Below are 20271 nucleotides of genomic sequence, written 5' to 3' on the forward strand. Positions count from 1 at the left end.
ATCTGACTACGTAACATTGCAGGACTTGCTGTTCGCCAGGTTCAAATATTTACTTGGTCATTACAGCCACCTGTCTCTCACTAAAACACACACACGCACTTTCTTGGCATCCAACCATGGCAACCGAAATCAAATCGCACCAGAAAACACATCTACGTTCCTAAAACACATGTTGTCATCTTGCATCATCCCACAGTGGATGATGCAAGATTTCATCGCTACCACTGTTACATCAGAGAGAGCTGCGTTTATTTCCAGGTCAAATACCGAGACGCCCGGATCACCCGCTAGCCAATAAGCAAGTAATGACGCATGAGCGAAGACACGGCACGACGATGACGATGCGCGCCGCTAAACTTTACAGCCCCAAACCAACTGGTGGGTATTTTTGACGATGCAGCAGAATGTAAATAAACACATACCATTTAGTCACGGGTCCAAGGCCAGCGGACCTTCCCTGGCAACAGTGCTACATCACTTTATGATGCTATGTCACAATTACCGGCAGACCGCAATAAAAAATCAGTTGCTAGCAGTGAGTGATTGTTTCAGTACTATAGATGGCGATAGACTTCAATCTATTTTAACTGGTTTGCTGCCAACCCTCCCTGTTAGAATGGATTAGCGGTCTATTGCCTTCCAATAGGAGCCAACAAGTTACATGGAAAACATCTTTATCATGTGCATCCCAGTAGAGAAGCACTGACAGTAACATAGAGGAGTAGAAGAGTTCCTATTTATTATATTAGCATTATGCTAATAGGTTTATGGTAACACAAAAGAATTTAAAGAACTGGGTGGAAAAAAGACAATTTCATTTTTCTGATATGTTGGAGAAGAACAATGTAAACAAATTCCAGTATTTCCAGGAAGTGACCATTTTAAGTGGTGGCAGCCATTTTATTGCTAATGGTACTAGTATTTTGTAAATTGCCTGCACTTTCCCATAACGTCATTAATACTCCTATCACGTCTAGTCTATCAGTAACTGCGTTTCCGTTGCAGTTTTTTTTTTTTTTTTTTTTTCCACAAAATCACGTTCCAAAAATTTCGGGCAATTTTCCACTGATGATAGTTTATCGAAAAAGCCTTGTGACCATAAACGGAGTTTAAGGGGGGGGGGGGCGGAAAGTGGCATTGCATGTAACTGACTTTCCTATATATAAAAGTTGTAAAGCAAGAAAACAACAAAAATGAATGAAATGAACAAAAAAGATATTTTATAACGAGTCGAATTTTTTTTTCGAACAGATCATGTGACTAGCACCTTAGACGGTCATTTGCTTTGCATATTAGTTTCCAAACTAAAAAATAGGGGAGTGCAATTTTATTTTTCAAATGATTTTTTTTCTTTGATTGAAAATACTTTTTTAAATTTTTTTTTTTGATTTAAGCAACTTTTTGGGTGATTGAATGCTTTAGACACACATTTCCTACCCATAATATGGCCCAAACACAAAAAGAATTGCTAAAATCAAAACTTTTTTAAAATGAAAAATGAAGTGTCCAAATGCAAATTTTTGAGTCTCAAATATTTTTTCGCATTCTTTTTTCTAGGATTGAAATTTTTCTTTTTTTTTGATTGAAGTGATTTTTGTTTTGAAAATATATATATTTTTTTGTATGAAGTAACTTATTTTTTGATTGAATAATAAAGACAAATGTCCTAGCAAAAAATGATGCCCGAACACAAAACAACATTACTTCAATCAAAAAAGTTGCTTCAATAAAAAAAATTTGACTTCGATCAAAAAAAAAAATATATATATATATATATATATATAAATCAAATGCATTTTTTTTAGTTTCAAATTTATGTTTGCATTCAAACACTTTTTTTTTTTTTTTTTGAAGTGACTTTTTTTTCATTGAAAATATATATTTTGATTGACGCAACTTTTTTTTTTGATTGAACGAATAATGAAGACACAAATCTACCTCCATATGGCTCCGCCCAGGGGATACAATTTTTGACTGAGGTAACTACATTGGCCCGACACCGGCGGGCGTACCATATTCAATGGATGATCATCTTGGCGAAAAGTATAGCTGTCCTGCCAGCAGCCTGATTTAAGAATTCCCCTCAAGAACGATGGCAAACAGTCATTTTCAACCTCTTATTATAAATATTCTTGTAAGTTAATTTTATTGCTGACACTGTGTTTCGGGGTCATCAACGTGTTGTGCCCCCACTGCCCCAAAAGTTAAACTCCGCCTATGCTTGTGACCCGATATTTTTCTAAGTTTCTGTTCTCTCACTATACGTACAGTGACTTTTTTTTTAGCCCAACAGAATTGATAAAGGGCGTATAATTCGAAATAAACGGTCAATTGCTCTCTTGCAATATATTTTACTATCAAAACGGAAGAGTAAAAACTTTTTTTTGGTGTCATATTTAAGTGTCTTTAACTACGGAAGGTGGTGATTGAAATACACCACAAGGTGTCAATGGCGAGTTTTAAATTAATTAGAGATCTAGCCAAGGCAAAGTCTTAATAAGTTTTATGTGTATTTTGCATAGCTATTTTGATTGGGAATGCCAGTTGTCTTCGCATTGAGCACTTTTCTTTTTGTGAACCATTTTTTTGAGGGATAGGAATATTATTTTTGTTGTGCTTTCACTAAATGATACTGTAGCGACTTAACTGTTCCGCCCAAATGCATGATGGGAAGTTGAGCAACCATGACTGTCAGTGGTGGCTGCAAATTGTATACAGTATGTTCTGCGTTGTGTTCAATTAGGCGTGTTAAGAAAAATATCGTCTCCTGTGAGGAATAGGAATGATATTTTTGTTGTGCTTTCACTAAATGATACTGTAGCGATTTAACTGTTCCACCCAAATGCATGATGGGAAGTTGGGCAACCATGACTGTCAGTGGTGGCTGCAAAGGGTATACAGTATGTTCTGCGTTGTGATCAATTAAGCGAGTTAAGAAAAAAATTGTCTCCTGACATGCTTCCCCACGCCGTTCGCCACAATACTTATAATTGTTGTGAAAGAGTTGCCAAAGCTTACGCCAATAAAAGGCGCGGTCCAATGGACGCCTGTGTCCACTCGCATTTGTCTGCCTTTTCGCTCTCAATGTGTGAAAACGGTGTCATTGTAAACTGTTTGAGGCAGCGCATGATCGGGTCATCCCATGCATGCGTTAATTGCGTCAAATATTTTAACGTGATGAATTAAAAAAAAAAAATTACCGCCCGTTAACGCTATAAATTTGACAGCGCTAGTTTTTTTTTTGTTTGTTTTTTTTGATTCAGGTGTTTTCATTACTAGTTGTTCATTGCGAAATTTAAGGGGCCGTTCACACCAGGGGTCCCCAACCTTTTTTGCACCATGGACCGGTGTGATTTGGGTCTTTTTTTCCACGGACTGGTGTTTTGACAAATTTTGCAACCCATCAAAAACTACAACTATGCGGTTCTGCGCATGCGCGTAACATTAAAAATGGCCGCGAATGCAGCGATTCCAAAGTAAACACTACACACTTTTTTGAAAGAAAGGAATATACCCTAACGTTTGATCGTGGATGGACAAAAGTTCTCCTCAGACCCATCCTGCCATGTTAGCTGCACACTGCTAGCTCACCGTTAACGCCTTCGCCATGTCGTTTAGCATTAACTAAGAAGCACGCTTCACAAAGATGCGATGTTGGAAATTGTAGCAAGGTTTTCAGTGTTCTCGTAGCGTTTTCAGGATATTCCGGAATGACTTTAATTGTCTCAAATGTACGTTTAAGGGTCACCGTCATATGCGATCTCTACAAGCTGATCCTCCTGTTGCAAGGACATGCTCGAATCACTCGGTTTATTCACAAACGGGTCACGAATCCACTCTTTCGCAGTTCGTGGGTCTTTGAGTTTATAGGCTCATCTTCTGGCTCGTCAGGTGCCCTTTTTCGCCATAAAAAAATCTCTCCAAAGACGTCTGTTTTCCAGTCATTTTCGCTAGTGTGGGCGAACAAATGTGCTGCGCCCGGGGCTTAGTCATACGTTATTATGGAGGACAAGCGCACATAGATATATTATATATACAAAACTAGATGTCCTAATTGCAGTCCAATCAATGGATTTCTATGATGACGTTCTAATCTATACTGTAGTATTATATCTAGAGTAGACAGGGATATTGATGTGCTAAGCAGGGGCACAGGCCAAAGTTAATTCGGCCAGAATGCGGTCGTTAATAAAATATTATTTCTGTGCGGCCTGGTAGCAAATGCGCCACGGACCGGTACCGGTCCACTGCCCGTTGGATGGGGACTCCTGGTTTACACGACAATGTCAACGGGATTGACAACGCAAAAACTTTTCCAGAGAGCCCTATCTTTTACACGGTGATTGCGTTTTAAGGGGCTGAAAACACAAAAGTTGAAAACTCCTTCCAGAGTTTTGGGTGACAACTGACTTCCATACTCCGGAACAGTAGGTGGCGATAATACTCCAATATTTTTGTCAGTGAAGGGAATAAAGATTTTGATGATGTCATTGCACGCGTACATGGCCTAACTGCGTTTTGTTTAATATTCATGAATCTAGGCTCTTCGGTCCAGAGATGGGTAGTAACCAGTGTTGTTAATAACGGCGTTACAATATAACGGCGTTACTAACGGCGTTATTTTTTTCAGTAGTGGGTAATCTAATTAATTACTTTTCTCATCTTGGCAACGCCGTTACTGTTACTGAGGACGGAAAGGCATGCGTTACTATGCGTTACTATATTGGTCGAAAAGTCTGAGGGAGACGGACTCACCGAGACGACAGAGCAGAGCAGGAGCGGGGAGGAGGCAAGAAAGTTGTGACGCCGAGCAAACGCGATGCTAGGTAGCTCCAATAATACATGTTGTAGCCGATAGCCGGACAAACTACGCCCGCATGTTATGGTAGACATGGTAGATATCACATGTACTGTATATAGATATAACTAGATGCAAAATGACAGCCGCCATCTTAAAGCAGTAGGCTTTTTAGGACGGCTCTGTTGTAGAGAACCTTCCTCGCGAACCTAAGTAACTTTTTATCTAAAATACTTCTAAATCGGCAAAATCTTGACTTGAATCTATCTTTAAATGATGAAACAGTTTTAAAACTTTCATATGTCGAAAGTAGAGAGAAGGGAACTAATGCAATAATGGGAGCAATTTTAACAACTTTTAACAGTTGATTCAGGGTAAAGGGTAAATTAGGGTAAAGAATTGGGCTCGGGCCAATTGTACCAAAAACCTCCACAAAAAACTTCACATAGTGTGGCCAATGTTTTTTTTTTTTTTTTTTTTTTTTGAGGGAAAAAAAAAAAGTAATTATCACCAATTACTTTGCCAAGTAACTGATTACTCTTACGTTCAGGTAATTGAGTTAGTAACGCAATTACTTTTTGGGAGAAGTAATTTGTAACTATAATTAATTACTTTTTTTCAGTAAGATTAACAACACTGGTAGTAACACGTTAAATGTACTCCGCTAAATTCACTTGAGTACCTTTTTGAGAAAAGTGTACTTCTATGAGTAGTTTTACTAAGCCATACTTTTTACTTGAGTATATTTGTGAAGAAAAAATGCTACTCCTACTCCACTACTTCGGGCTACACAAGAGTCGTTACATATTCCCTCTTTATTCTACATATTAGATTTTTTTTTCATTTTTTTTGCCAGTGATGTCAAGAGTACCTCTACCAATTTCACCAATGAGACATCGCAACAATAATCACATGACTCCATTACCCCTATCTTGCCGTGCTATGATCACGCCAGCCTGTTCAATCATGTGGCGTCTTTAAAGCACCGTAAAAAATGAAGTATCTGACATAGAGTGCTGCCCTCAACGTGAGTCTAAAGTGCGGATTTAAACCTCTCCCAGTTTTTATTTGGCACCGAATGAAAACGGAAAACCGGAGATATGACCCTTTTAATTTGATAATAGTAACTATGAGAAAATTAGTCACAATTCAAACTAGGAACTATTTTCTCCACTAGAGGGCACTCATGCTCTTTTGACGAATAATGCTTCACTTCTGTCATATTTTTTCTCTTGTAGGAATTTTAAAAAAAATTCTTAGGCTTAATGTAGGTATGTAATGGGTTATTGTACAGTATCATTATAACAACAGTTCATATAGATAACTTTGTGCTGTTTACAAAAAATCAAACCAAAATGTAAGCAGTTACTCACAGTGTCACTCATTACATGAGTATTCTTTTCACCAAATACCTTTTCACTTGTACTGAGTACATTTTTTGGATGACTACTTTTACTTGTGTAATATTATTTTAAAATAACGCTACTCTTACTTAAGTAGAAGTTTTGGCTACTCTACCCACCTCTTGTCGGTCCACAAAAAATTATTTTGCCTGATGCGCTTTACCATATTGTAATTTAACTAGAACGAAAGAGGAAACTACAGAAGGGAAGGGTTACATGCAGGTATCAAGTTTTGGGGGTGCTGCCACCTACACATTGAGAATGCATACTGCATCGGCAAAATTAGAGGTTTCATGCACTTTTGCGCTTCTGAGTACACGCAGTTTTCCCCACACACATAGGCGGAGTTTGACTTTTGAGGCAGGGGGGGCACAACATGTTGATGACCCTGAAAAGCAGTGTCAGCAATAAAATTAACTGACAAGAATATTTACAATAATAAGTTGACAATGAGCGTTTATTTTGTTTCCTAACATTCTTGAGGGGAATTCTAAATCATGCTGCTTAGGCAATACTTTTCACCAACATCGTCATCCATTGATTATGGCACGCCCGCCTGTGTTGTGCCAATGTAGTTACCCCAGTCAAAAATTGTATCCCCTGGGTGGAGCCATATGGAGGTAGATATATGTGTCTTTACTATTCAATCAAAAAAAAAAAAGTTGCTTCAATCAGAATATTTATATTCAATAAAAAATAAGTCCCTTTAATAATAATAATAATAATAATAATAAAAACAAAACATTTGAATGCAAAAATAAATTTGAAACAAAAAAATGCATGTGAAAGCTATTTTTCCTTAGTTTCATTTTTTTTTTGGATTGAAGCAACTTTTTGATTGAAGTAATGCTGATATGTGTTTGGGGCACACAAAAAAAAAAATCAATCCAAAAAAATAAGTTGTTTCAAAAAATAGATTTCCAAAAAGAAAAATCACTTCAATCAAAAAGAAAAATTTGATTCATAGAAAACATTTTTTATTACGAAAAAATATTTGAGATTGAAAAATTTGCATTTGAACACCTCATTTTTCATTGAAAAAGTTTTCTTTGATTGAAGCAATCCTTTTTGTGTTTGGGCCATATGGGTAGGACATTTGTGTCTAAATCATTCAATCCCCCAAAAAAGTTGCTTCAATCAAAAAAAAATCTCGTCAATCAAAAAAAAAAAAAAAAAAGAAATTGGAAAAATACAGTTGCCCTCCCCTATTTTTTTTGGGGGGGGGGGGTACATCATATGCAAAGCAAATGAACGTCTAAGGTGCTAGAAAAATTATTTTGATCCATTATAAATATATTATTTTTTTGTTCATTTTATTCATTTATGTTGCAGTTTTATTGCTTTACAGCTTATATATATATATATATATATATATATATATATATATATATATATATATATATATATATATATATATATATCTATATAGGAAAGTCAATTTCATGCAATGACACTTTTCAGCCACCAGGGTGTCCTGGCCCCCCCTTAAAATCTGTTTATCCCCACACATAATGGTCATGTGAATAGAATAGAATAGAACCCCTTTTATTGTCATTCCACAACATGAATATCATTTATACACTTTGTTGTCTGTCCCTTTAAGACGAGTTAAGTCGCCCCCCAAAAAAGAAAAAAATCTTTAACCTTATAATATTATTTCAAGATATATACTTCTCTCACTTTCATTAAAAATGAATCGAAGTCATTTCGCCAGATAGCCAAAGGAAGAGCAGACCGCAGAGGGCATCATATATATGATGGAATTGAATTATTAACTATGATGGAAGGCTTAACATGGTTTATTTATTATGAAGAAATGCGAGCAAAGCCAAACAATGACAAAGAAATGGAAGCTCTGAAGTAGTAGAAGTAAAACATCGGAATTGTCAAAATACATGAAAAACCTCAATTAGTTTTTCAAATGAAGAACATGCGTTCAGCTGGCTGTAGTCAGATGTTACACGCATGCTAATTCTGGGCATGATTCTTGTATTCTTTTGGAGCTTTGTTTATTTAAGCCATTCCTTTTCCAGGGTGGAATGATTATATGTTGAAAAATAATAATTGGGGTTGATCTGTTCCTAAACATCCACACCAATTTCCTTTCATCCAATACAGTTTGTCTTCTTCTTTGGCGAAGTGGTGACAAGTACTAACTCAAATTTATGCACAATTATTTTCAGAAACCTCCCAACTGGTGTGAATATCTAATTCTCCTCTTAGATCTTTATTGTGTTATTAGGTTTTCCATTGTTTAGAGTGTTGGTCAAGCCAATGAATGTTATCAAAACAAACTTTTTTTAATGCTGGCAAAGAGAAACTAACAGCTGCAGTCAATCATGATGACGAACAAGATGGTAATAAGGCTTGGCCTTGTCACGTCAAAATACTTTTTAGAACAATCAGCGCAAAGATTTGGGCAAACATCTAGTGTTTATAGTGCTTGTAGGTGTAATTTTGAGCCGGTATGGATTAGGGTAAATCCTGAATAATTCTGAACATTGTTCACGTTTTCTCACGCAACTGGTGCTTTGGCGGGGGTTGAGTCATGCCATATTTTTTTTTCTGTAACAGGAAGTAATTGTGAGATTTAGAATGTAAAAAATGTGGTTTTAATATAGAGCCTTGTGGAACACCGCCAGTGTCTACCTAGTTTGGTTCCAACTAGGCATGTGCCGTTATGAGATTTTGACGGTATGATAACCTTAAAGTGCGTACGACAGGAGAAAAAAAGTCTAAAATAGGATTATTATGTGAATTAGAATAATATTTTGAGACGATTCGACTATATACAACAATTTATAAAGCGGAGATGACGAGAAATTAGTCTTTTAATTTGCCGGTTAGCCACGCCTACCATTATAGGGCTCTAGTGTCCCCAACAGGTGGATGACGTCAACGGAGTCACGATTTCTTCTGATTCAGTATGCTGTCCATTGAGAGGAATTATTCACGAGGAAAACGCGACAAAGAGAGCCGCAAAATGTCATTGTTTCAGTCCCTCTACTCCAATATTTTTACAGGATATTCTTTTTATCCCAGTATTTTTCCCCAATAGCTAAATAAATGGCTTGAGAAGGACCAGTCAGCCCTTTGAGGGGGAATTATTCAGAACGAGGAAAACGTGACGAGGAGAGCCGCAAAATATCATTGTTTCTGTCTCTCTTCTCCAATATTTTTACAGGTATTATTTTCATCCAAGTATTTTTCCCCAATAGCTAAATAAATGGCATGGTCATGACAAATAAGTCTTGTGCTAAATGGAATATGAAATAATAAAAATCCATATATTCTAAACGACATGGCAAAATTACTCCATAATGGTCAAAACTGTCGACTTCACCTTTACCGTCGCACCTCCCGAACGATATTTTATGCCACCTAAATCGGGCTTATGTCATTTCCCTTCCCCGGCTTCGGAGAATGTACACAAACCAAGAGGCGTGACATGTAGCCAACGTGCTAACCTGAGCCGAGTGATGTTTCAAAGTCTTCGAAGCGGAAAATCACACACAACTAGCCCGCATCATTTCACATGGCAAACCCCTGGATGGCTGGGTTGTCGATTGTCTTTGCCGATCGGCAAACCACTCGGCGGAGAGCAATTTACAGCTAGTTCCTATGTTTAATTTTAATTACTTTAAAATTAAATAATAAATAATAATAATAAAAAAAAATATATACTGTGTGTGTGTATGTATGTATGTATATATATATATATATATATATATAATATATACACTCACCGGCCACTTTATTAGGTACACCTGTCCAACTGCTCGTTAACACTTAATTTCTAATCAGCCAATCACATGGCGGCAACTCGGTGCATTTAGGCATGTAGACATGGTTTAAGACAATCTCCTGCAGTTCAAACCGAGCATCAGTATGGGGAAGAAAGGTGATTTAAGTGACTTTGAACGTGGCATGGTTGTTGGTGCCAGAAGGGCTGGTCTGAGTATTTCAGAAACTGCTGATCTACTGGGATTTTAACGCACAACCATCTCTAGGGTTTACAGAGAATGGTCCGAAAAAGAAAAAATATCCAGTGAGCGGCAGTTCTGTGGGCGGAAATGCCTTGTTGATGCCAGAGGTCAGAAGAGAATGGCCAGACTGGTTTGAGCTGATAGAAAGGCAACAGTGACTCAAATAACCACCCGCTACCCAAGGTAGGCAGAAGAGCATCTCTGAACGCACAGTACGTCGAAATGTGAGGCAGATGGGCTAGAGCAGCAGAAGACCACGCCGGGTGCCACTCCTTTCAGCTAAGAACAGGAAACTAAGGCTACAATTTGCACAAGCTCATCGAAATTGGACAATAGAAGATTGGAAAAACGTTGCCTGGTCTGATGAGTCTCGAATTCTGCTGCAACATTCGGATGGTAGGGTCAGAATTTGGCGTCAACAACATGAAAGCATGGATCCATCTTGCCTTGTATCAACAGTTCAGGTGGTGGTGTAATGGTGTGGGGAATATTTTCTTGGCACTCTTTGGGCCCCTTGGTACCAATTGAGCATCGTTGGAACGCCACACCCTACCTGAGTATTGTTGCTGACCATGTCCAACCCTTTATGACCACAATGTACCCAACTTCTGATGGCTACATTCAGCAGGGTAATGCACCATGTCATAAAGCTGGAATCATCTCAGACTGGTTTCTTAAACATGACAATGAGTTCACCGTACTCAAATGGCCTCCACAGTCACCAGATCTCAATCCAATAGAGCATCTTTGGGATGTGATGGAACGGGAGATTCGCATCATGGATGTGCAGCTGACAAATCTACACCAACTGTGTGATGCCATCATGTCAATATTGGCTGACCTTCCTCCTCTTAGCCACGGCCGTCTGTTTCTTTTCAGTAGCTGAAGTACTCCCATACTAGCAACTAGTGTTGTTCTGATCATGTTTTTTTGCTCCCGATCCGATCCCGATCGTTTTAGTTTGAGTATCTGCCGATCCCGATATTTCTCGATCCGATTGCTTTTTTTTTTTTTTTTGCTCCCGATTCAATTCCAATCATTCCCGATATTTTTTCCCGATCATATACATTTTGGCAATGCATTAAGAAAAAAATGAATAAAACTCGGACGAATATATACATTCAACTTAGAGTACATAAGTACTGTATTTGTTTATTATGACAATAAATCCTCAAGAAGGCATTTACATTATTAACATTCTTTCTGTGAGAGGGATCCACGGATTGAAACACTTGTGACTTTGTATATTGTGACTAAATATTGCCATCTAGTGTTTTTGTTGAGCTTTCAGTAAATGATACTGTAGCCATTCAACCCAAATGCATGATGGGAAGTGGAACCATGACTTTGTGTATTGCTACCAATTGATATATGGCGGAAAACACTCAGGTGACTTGAAGTTCTGCTCTGAGACCCTCAATTTGGCCAACTTTCAAAATTGTCCGAAATACATGTGTGATACATCATTGGAAAGCTTAAAATCTCAATTTTCTGGGGGAACAAACATTTTGAACAGGAAGGCATTAAAAAAAAATTTTTTTTTAAACAGCAAAACCCTAATTGGAGGCGAGAACACGCGAGAGCAGAATTAAAGACGCCACAATTTTAACGAGATATTGTCGCATACTTACCTTGTTTCGATTCAAAAACTCCATGTAGCATGTATCACTGAGAGTCAAGACACAGCTGTGAATGGCCATAGCCGGAATTTTTTTTTAATTTTATGGGTGAAACATGGTGTTATAACATGGGTTGCGATGCAGAAATCGCAGACAACAAGGAGTGGTTTAGATTTTCTTTTTCATATAGTTACCCTTTTAAACGTTATTTTTCAAATTTTTTGTTTGTTTGGATCAATTATTTATCATCTAACATATCGGGGAAAATGCGACAGTAACAAACAAAAATACAATTAAGCGATAATAATGAGGTAGATATCCGTGGCTTTTTTACAGACGCCAAATTTTTCATTGTGACGTAATTCGTTTAAAAGTTTAAAATATGCGAGTGAATAATTTTTTTGAAGTCGTTTTTTTTTTTTTTTTTAACTAAAATTTAGACATCAATTAATGATTCTAAGCTAAAATGACAGACATTTTGAATAATAGATATAATTACTTACATTCTTTTTGTGGCTAGATTTAAACAAAAGCAGTTGCGCGACGTCTGTAAACGGGGGTTTTCAGGGTAAAACGGAAAAATTTAAAAATAGTTCTGGGGCTTCATGCGCCATGAATCTGCTATTGCAGCATATAGACATATTGTTCTATCAAACGCAACAGTTGTTTTGGCTTAAAATACAGCAGTTTCTTTTACAGAGGGGTGCAAGAGCAGAAACTGCTTTTTCAGTCTTGTCTGTGTTTTCTGCCATATCTTCTCTGCGTTTGGAAATAACATAAGGTGTTAAGAAAAAGATCAGTTGCTACCTTTCTTCCCCACATTGCTTCCCATGATATTTCTAATCGAAGGGAGAGGTATTGTAAGGCTTTAGCCAATTAAAAGAGGCTCCAAAGGCTGCCAAAATTCACTCTACTCATTTTACGCTGCCTTTTATCTCTCTATATAGATAAAACGGCGCCATTACAGATTGAGCGCGACAATGCGTGAGTGGGTCGTGCAGCGCATGCATTAATTGCGTTAAATATTTTAACGTGATACATTTTTAAAAAAATTAATTACCGCTGTTATCGGGATAAATTTGATAACCCTACCTTAAGCCTAAACTAAAGACTCTGGATGAGTGTAACATATTATGTCTGTAACGTTAAATACAATTAGGAAACGATTTAATTAAAAATATATATATATTTAAAAAAGGCATGGCCGATATTTTTTTGCCGATTCCGATACTTTGAAAATGACGTGATCGGACCCGATCGATCGGCATCTGTACTAGCGACTTTTGTCAATTTTTTGCGGGGGGAAAAGCTCTCGTGTAGTGTCACTGACAGAACAACAACGGACGGGGATGGATGAGCACTTCCGCTCCAAGCCATGGATTTCTAACTACATTTTTGGGACCTCAAATAGCAAATACCATAACTACGATATGATGGAACATTTGAGTGGTTTTGGAACTGTGACGTTTTCATACCACGGTAAACTTTGAAACCGGTAACCGGCACATGCTTTGTTCCGAAACAATTCAGTTGTTAATTTGGAATTTGAATGAAATAACAGACATGTGTGACAGAGCTTGCCTTCTTGTGCTAAACTAGTCACTCGCACTCCATTCGCAACCTCGTAACCTCGTAAATCGCGACAGTCGTAAATCGTTACCGTCGTAAAATGAGGACCCCCTGCAAATGGGACAATGTCCGACGTCACGCTCCACGCATGTGCTCGCTGGCCTAGCTTGCAGAGTTAGGGGAGGTCATTATCACTTCCAGGAAACTTGGGCTGTGCCACTTTCTTCTGAAACCGGATCGTCGACATTGACATTATCTCTGGCAAGACGCGTTTATTGCTGGGGGAAGATGACGAAGTCCTGCGGGAGAACTGGAGAGTAATACGCTTGCTAATGCTGTTACGCCGCTATAGTACTGTTATAAAATACAAAAAGAACAATTGACTGATAATTTCATGACAAACAGTTTGGTAACAAGACCTCATGGTCATACTAAGATAACAACAGATTTTAAACTGATTAAAGTAATCTTCAAAGTCTGAAACTTTACGTTATCTTGCAGATATCCTGTCTGGCCTCGCACAAAATTGAACATTGGGGCATTGGGGGGGTCACTCCCTGGGGAGGTTGTCAGCCAAATGACCCCAGAGAGCCTCTTGTTTGTAGTGGTCCGCGTCCGTTAAGCTGCCAATTGGGTTCACATGCCATTCCGGAGAACCTTGAGGGTCTTGAAGGGATCTGGTGACAGCCACACTTGGCTCGCTGATAGTCCAGGCTAAAAGGAGATCTAGAGGCCTCGTGGGAGGTTTGCCGGCTGGTGTGGGGGCTACTGGAGATGTCAATGAGGTTGCGTCCCTCAAGACTATCTCCCATCTTTTATCTATCGTGGTGTGGAAAGAGTTAAGTGAAGCTTGTTAGGTTTTATCTTTGCTTGATTCATAAGTGTTTATATATTCCATGTACATACACATACAGTGGGGCAAATAAGTATTTAGTCAACCACCAATTGTGCAAGTTCTCCCACTTGAAAATATTAGAGAGACCTGTAATTGTCAACATGGGTAAACCTCAACCTTGAGGGACAGAATGTGGACCCCACCAAAATCACATTGTTTGATTTTTAAAGAATTTATTAGCAAATCACGGTGGAAAATAAGTATTTGGTCAATACCAAGAGTTCATCTCAATACTTTGTTATATACTCTTTGTTGGCAATAACGGAGGCCAAACGTTTTCTGTAACTCTTCATAAGCTTTTCACACACTGTTGCTGGTATTTTGGCCCATTCCTCCATGCAGATCTCCTCTAGAGCAGTGATGTTTTGAGGCTGTTGTTGGGCAACACGGACTTTCAACTCCCTCCACAGATTTTCTATGAGGTTGAGATCTGGAGACTGGCTAGGCCACTCCAGGACCTTGAAATGCTTCTTTCGAAGCCACTCCTTTGTTGCCATGGCTGTGTGTTTAGGATCATTGTCATGCTGAAAGACCCAGGCATGTCTCATCTTCAATGCCCTTGCTGATGGAAGGAGATTTTCACTCAAAATCTTTCAATACATGGCCCCATTCATTCTTTCCTTTACACAGATCAGTTGTCCTGGTCCCTTTGCAGAAAACCAGCCCCAAAGCATGATGTTTCCACCCCCATGCTTCGCAGTGGGTATGGTGTTCTTCGGATGCAATTCAGTATTCTTTCTCCTCCAAACACGAGAACCGGTGTTTCTACCAAAAAGTTCTATTTTGGTTTCATCTGACCATAACACATTCTGCCAGTCCTCTTTTGGGTCATCCAAATGCTCTCTAGCGAACGGCAGACGGGCCTGAATTTGAGTCCCTGGCGGCGCATTGTGTTACTGATAGTAGCCTTTGTTACTGTGGTCCCAGCTCTCTGTAGGTCATTCACTAGGTCCCCCCTGTGGTTCTGGGATTTTTGCTCACCGTTCTTGTTATCATTTTGACGCCATGGGGTGAGATCTTGCATGGAGTCCCAGATCGAGGGAGATTATCAGTGGTCTTGTATGTCTTCCATTTTCTAATAATTGCTCCCACAGTTGATTTCTTTACACCAAGCGTTTTACCTATTGCAGATTCAGTCTTCCTAGCCTGGTGCAGGTCTACAATTTTGTCTCTGGTGTCCTTCGACAGCTCTTTGGTCTTGGCCATAGTGGAGTGTGGAGTGTGACCCACTGAGATTGTAGACAGGTGTCTTTTCTAACGATAATGAGTTAAAACAGGTGCCATTAATACAGGTAACGAATGGAGCCTCGTTAAACCTCGTTAGAAGTTAGACCTCTTTGACACCGAGAAATCTTGCTTGTTTGTAGGTGATCAAATATTTATTTTCCACTCTTATTTGGAAGGAAATTCTTTATAAATCAAACAATGTGATTTTCTGGTTTTTTTTTTCCACATTCTGTCCCTCATGGTTGAGGTTTACCCATGTTGACAATTACAGGCCTAATTTTTTCAAGTAGGAGAACTTGCGCAATTGGTGATTGATTAAATACTTATTTGCCCCACTGTACAAGGAGAGAAATCCCATTAGGTTTCGCTTGGTTGTTGATAGGGTACAAAGTCCCAGACATGCATTCACAAGAGGTTTAAGGTACATTTGTATTAGACATATGTTTTGTATTCACTGACAATAGTGAGAGAGGTTAACACTTTGGAAAGCAAACATTGGACACATTTTTCAAACCAATTACTCGCATTTTTTCCTTGAATATGATGAATGTTTGATTTAGTCTTGGAAACGTATGCATAAAGTGAGCGAGCGTGTGCGTGTCTGTTATCTGTTCGTCCTTGAGCTTCAGCTTGCCAGACAAACCAAAAGCCTGGAAACGGGAGGAGTCACGCGTTACCCCATAGCTGTTTGGAAACCTGGGCCTACTGTTATAAGAGTGGCAGTCGTCTATAAATCTTTGTAAAATGTAGTCCATTTCCTCTTGGGATTTGTCTGCAGCTATCAATCCATATACGTACGTGAAAATCTGCCAATATAGTACTGTAAGGAGATTAAATGTAATCCACTTATGGCATTTAAGATTATCGCCCTAATGTATAGGCAATATACTGTGTGATCACAACATGACATTAATGCGATAGGGTCACCCATGATGCCTATCTAACAAGGGATGAATGTTTGACAGGATCCGGACACAAAAACGTTTACCACTTTTCACAGGTAACAGGACGGAACTGGAAACGGATGTAATATAAATCAACAACGACATTGTCATGGAACCGTATTCTTTCCTTCACATGTATAGTTTGATGCCTGAGCCAAGCGAAGGTAATCACATGTAAATGATTTAAGTGCTCATGAATAGGCCGATTTTAGTGAGAACACGCCGGGAATGTCTTAATCTTACTTTATCACGTCCCCCGCAACCTCGCCGCTAATCTTGTCCAAACGTCTGCAACTCTCGCTCCAGACGTCTCTCGGCCGCCATCCGTTCCGTGATGGAGGGTATTATATCTGTTAAAAAGACAGATGGCACACTTGACTACAATCTGATTTTTTCCTAATGATCATAGAGAGCTATCAAAGCCAAAGCTGTGCTTGTACAGTATTTTTCAGTTTTCCTGTTCCACCTTTCTTTAAATGAAATAAATGTGTGTGAGAGGGTTTTTTGTCTTTACTGTATAGACCCTACTCACCAACGTCACAGAATGACGTGTCGCTGTATCCGGCCGCCATATTGTCCGTCATTGTTTATCCGTATTCTCAATAGTTTCAATTTGTCGTGCAATTTATAGTGCAATTCATGTGCTTTCAGACGCTGTAAACTCATTGGATGTGTTGCATAAAAGGCGTTACGTGGAAAAGCTTCAGTCTATCCATTCACCAGATCCATATTTGATGCCTAAATCGATATTTTTCGACCCGCTGTCTTCGCCGTCTCTGCCTGACATCTGCTACCCTGATATCTACAACTATCTTGTCCACAGAAACTCAGCCTATTCTCACGAAACTTTGGAAAAACTTTAAGAGCAGCACTCTAAGCAACATTACCCCGTGTAACCCTTTACTTCCAATTTTCTAAAATGGCGACAATCAAAAAAAAAAAAAAAAAAAGTTGACTGCGATGGCCGACGCTTCAAGGATAGGTGGATATTGGACTATTTTTTCAATAAAATACGCAACAACTGTGTCTGCCTCATTTGCAAAGAGACAGTCGCTGTTTTTAAAGAGTTCGATGTAACGCAATATTACCAAACAAGACACGCTGACATGTACAACATTACAAGGAAGATACGCAGCGAGAAATTATAGCAACTTGAAGCTAATTTAATTTCACAGCAGCAGTATTTCGCAAGAGCCCGAGGGTCGAAAGAGAACGCCACAAAGGCGAGATTGTTGAAATTATGAATTAAAAAAAAATAATAATAAAGCAAATGTGACACACAGAAGGGCTTGCTAAAATTTCTTTAAATGTATTGTTCTACGTAAATCAGCCCAGGTAGCCCCCCACATTTTTACCACACCAAATCTGGCCCCCTTTGCAAAAAGTTTGGACACCCCTGTTTAACCGATGATCCATAGATGAGGCCAGCTTCTTTCACTTGTTACCAGCTAAATATTTTTCAAAAAATAATGATGGTGGAACAAATAAGCATCTTGAATTTGAAACTGTATGTTGTCGCCGATTAGCCTAGCAGTGATCTTAATTGTGGTTGTCAGCCCAAAACCCTCTAAATATATATTAAACGCATCTTACCAGATATAAAATGACTACTACATAATCTGTGGTAGTTGTTTGGAGCCCAGTTTTCTCGTCGAATTGCAGCAGTCCATCTCGCTCTCCTCTCCGGGTCTCTCGGAATACGGTAGAACTTCAAGTCTCTCCATCTACCTTCTCTGTTATTGCAACCAACCGCCACACACGCCTTCACCATTTTGATTATTAATGTTAACGAGCAGAAAAACACGCCATAATAGGAGGAATTTACGTAGCGGTAATGCGATAACACGACGAGTTGACGGACAATATAGCGCGGAGGCGTGGTTGTGACGTCATGTGAGTAGGGTCTATAGTCTTGTTTATATTTTTTCTTGAATGCCTTTATAAGCCAGCTGTTCCTGATATACATTGATTTGAAACGACGTTCACAACAAGGTGATTAATCTTTTTGTTGTCAGTGATAGCAAAATGCTACATGTTAGCTTTGCTGCTTCCGTTTGCTTAAAACCACACAGTGTCATGTCTTCCTTGCTCCGTAAGTATATTCATACACAAACGTGCTGCTAATTCAGCAATTCCTGTACTATATTTATGACAATATTTAATACAACAAGGTACAAACCTTCCGGTTAGCTGCTTTAAACAGACAATAGCGACATGTACGTTAGCTTTGCTGTTATCGGATAGTTGCTGTAGCCATTTTCTTTGTCCATTCATAATTTGTCTTCCTTGCTTTGTATTTGCTATCTAATATAGTCCACATGCTTGGCTGACCATATTTTGATTTCCAAAAAAGAGCACACTCGGCCCGGCCTCGAGATACTTGAATTTGACACGAAGTTGACTCAAAGATGCCTATTTCACTTTAATATATTTAAAGTGTGCCTCCTCTGTCTGGATGGAAAAATCCAGTTTTATTAAAAAAAAAAAAAACATCATAGGCCTATTGCCATATTGTATATACTATATGGAAATATTTTTTTTATACAACTGGTTACTCAACAGGCTTGATTATCCTAAGAAAACAATCAAACAATTAAAAAATTAAGAAAACAAAACACGAATGATTCAAAAAAATAATATAATGCAGACCCATGGAAATGTAGTCCAGTCAATACACACACACAGTAGGCTATGTGCCACCTCAACATTTTTATAAATTACTATCACGACAATTGTCGATGACAAATTGTTATTCCCACTCAATTTTTATTCTCATTCAATGTTCTAAATTGTAAGCAAACAATAACCGAAATAAAGTGATTCAACCAGCATGTTTCCAAACGCAGCAGTTCAAAACTACATTGCCTAGCGCGGCTGAGCTCACAGATTGCTACCCTATTAGGGAATACGGGCGCCGAGGCAAAATAAGACTTTGCTATAAAATTTTACAATCATTAGCAGTGCAAAGATGCGACACCAAACGGGATTTTAGAGATTACACGAGTACAAATCTCCAACAGATTTCAACAGTTGCCATTATATACGTATTTATCGTAAAAAAAAAACTCATAAGAAACACAGCTATTTAGAATGCATTCAACCAAATAAACTAACGCAGAACAATTACAAGACTCATACAATATACTGCATCTCTGTGTACACATATAACCCTATATACAACAGAAGACACATGATCGACATTAACAGGAGATAAACTTACAGAAAGGTGTATGGAGCCACGTCTTTTAGAACTCCTCATTGAACTCCTTTGTCTGATCTCGCGCCAAACAGTCAGTAGATGGTGGTAATTCCCCATGAAACAAAGGGTAAACTGCCAACAAAAAAGAAGTAGAAGATCTACTCCGCCACGTTAACGCAGGCAGGCGCTGTCCCCTAGCGGCCGGAGGGATTCTCTTCAAATTGGTCCGTGAAAAATCATAAAAACCGGACATTTTCATGAATTTATCATACCCGGACGCTCCGGAGGGCACGTAATAAGAGGACTTGTCCGGGCAAAAGAGGACGTTTGGTCACCCTACCACATGCTATATTTCAATCATACTTCGTGGTTAGCTGGCTTAAGTGGGCGAAAGCAACATGCAACGTTTTAGCTTTGCTGTAACTTTGTATTTGATATTTGCTGTTGCGATGTGCTTGAAACTACACAATTTGTCCTTTCTTCCTTGCTCTCTGGTTGCCTTTTTACACACTGTTCAATACAATTAACGAGCTATATTTCATACTACGGTCAAAACAAATTAAATTCTTTGCGGTTAGCTAGTTTATATGGACGATAGCAGCATGCTACATGTTAACTTTGCTGTCATTGG

At 38.6% G+C, this 20271-nt stretch overlaps 1 long non-coding RNA gene across 3 annotated transcripts in view; it reads left to right on the forward strand.

Annotated features, from left to right (window-relative positions):
• The first annotated feature begins 267 nt into the window (after positions 1-267).
• The window catches only part of LOC130907409 (uncharacterized), a 197351-nt gene continuing 177347 nt past the window's right edge, over positions 268-20271 (forward strand). For all 3 annotated transcript variants that reach the window (XR_009061461.1, XR_009061460.1, XR_009061462.1), the window contains exon 1: positions 268-378. This is a non-coding gene — a long non-coding RNA (uncharacterized LOC130907409). The remainder of the gene's footprint in view (positions 379-20271) is intronic.

The sequence above is a fragment of the Corythoichthys intestinalis genome, chromosome 19 (assembly GCF_030265065.1).
Source record: "Corythoichthys intestinalis isolate RoL2023-P3 chromosome 19, ASM3026506v1, whole genome shotgun sequence".
Classification (NCBI taxonomy): domain Eukaryota; kingdom Metazoa; phylum Chordata; class Actinopteri; order Syngnathiformes; family Syngnathidae; genus Corythoichthys; species Corythoichthys intestinalis.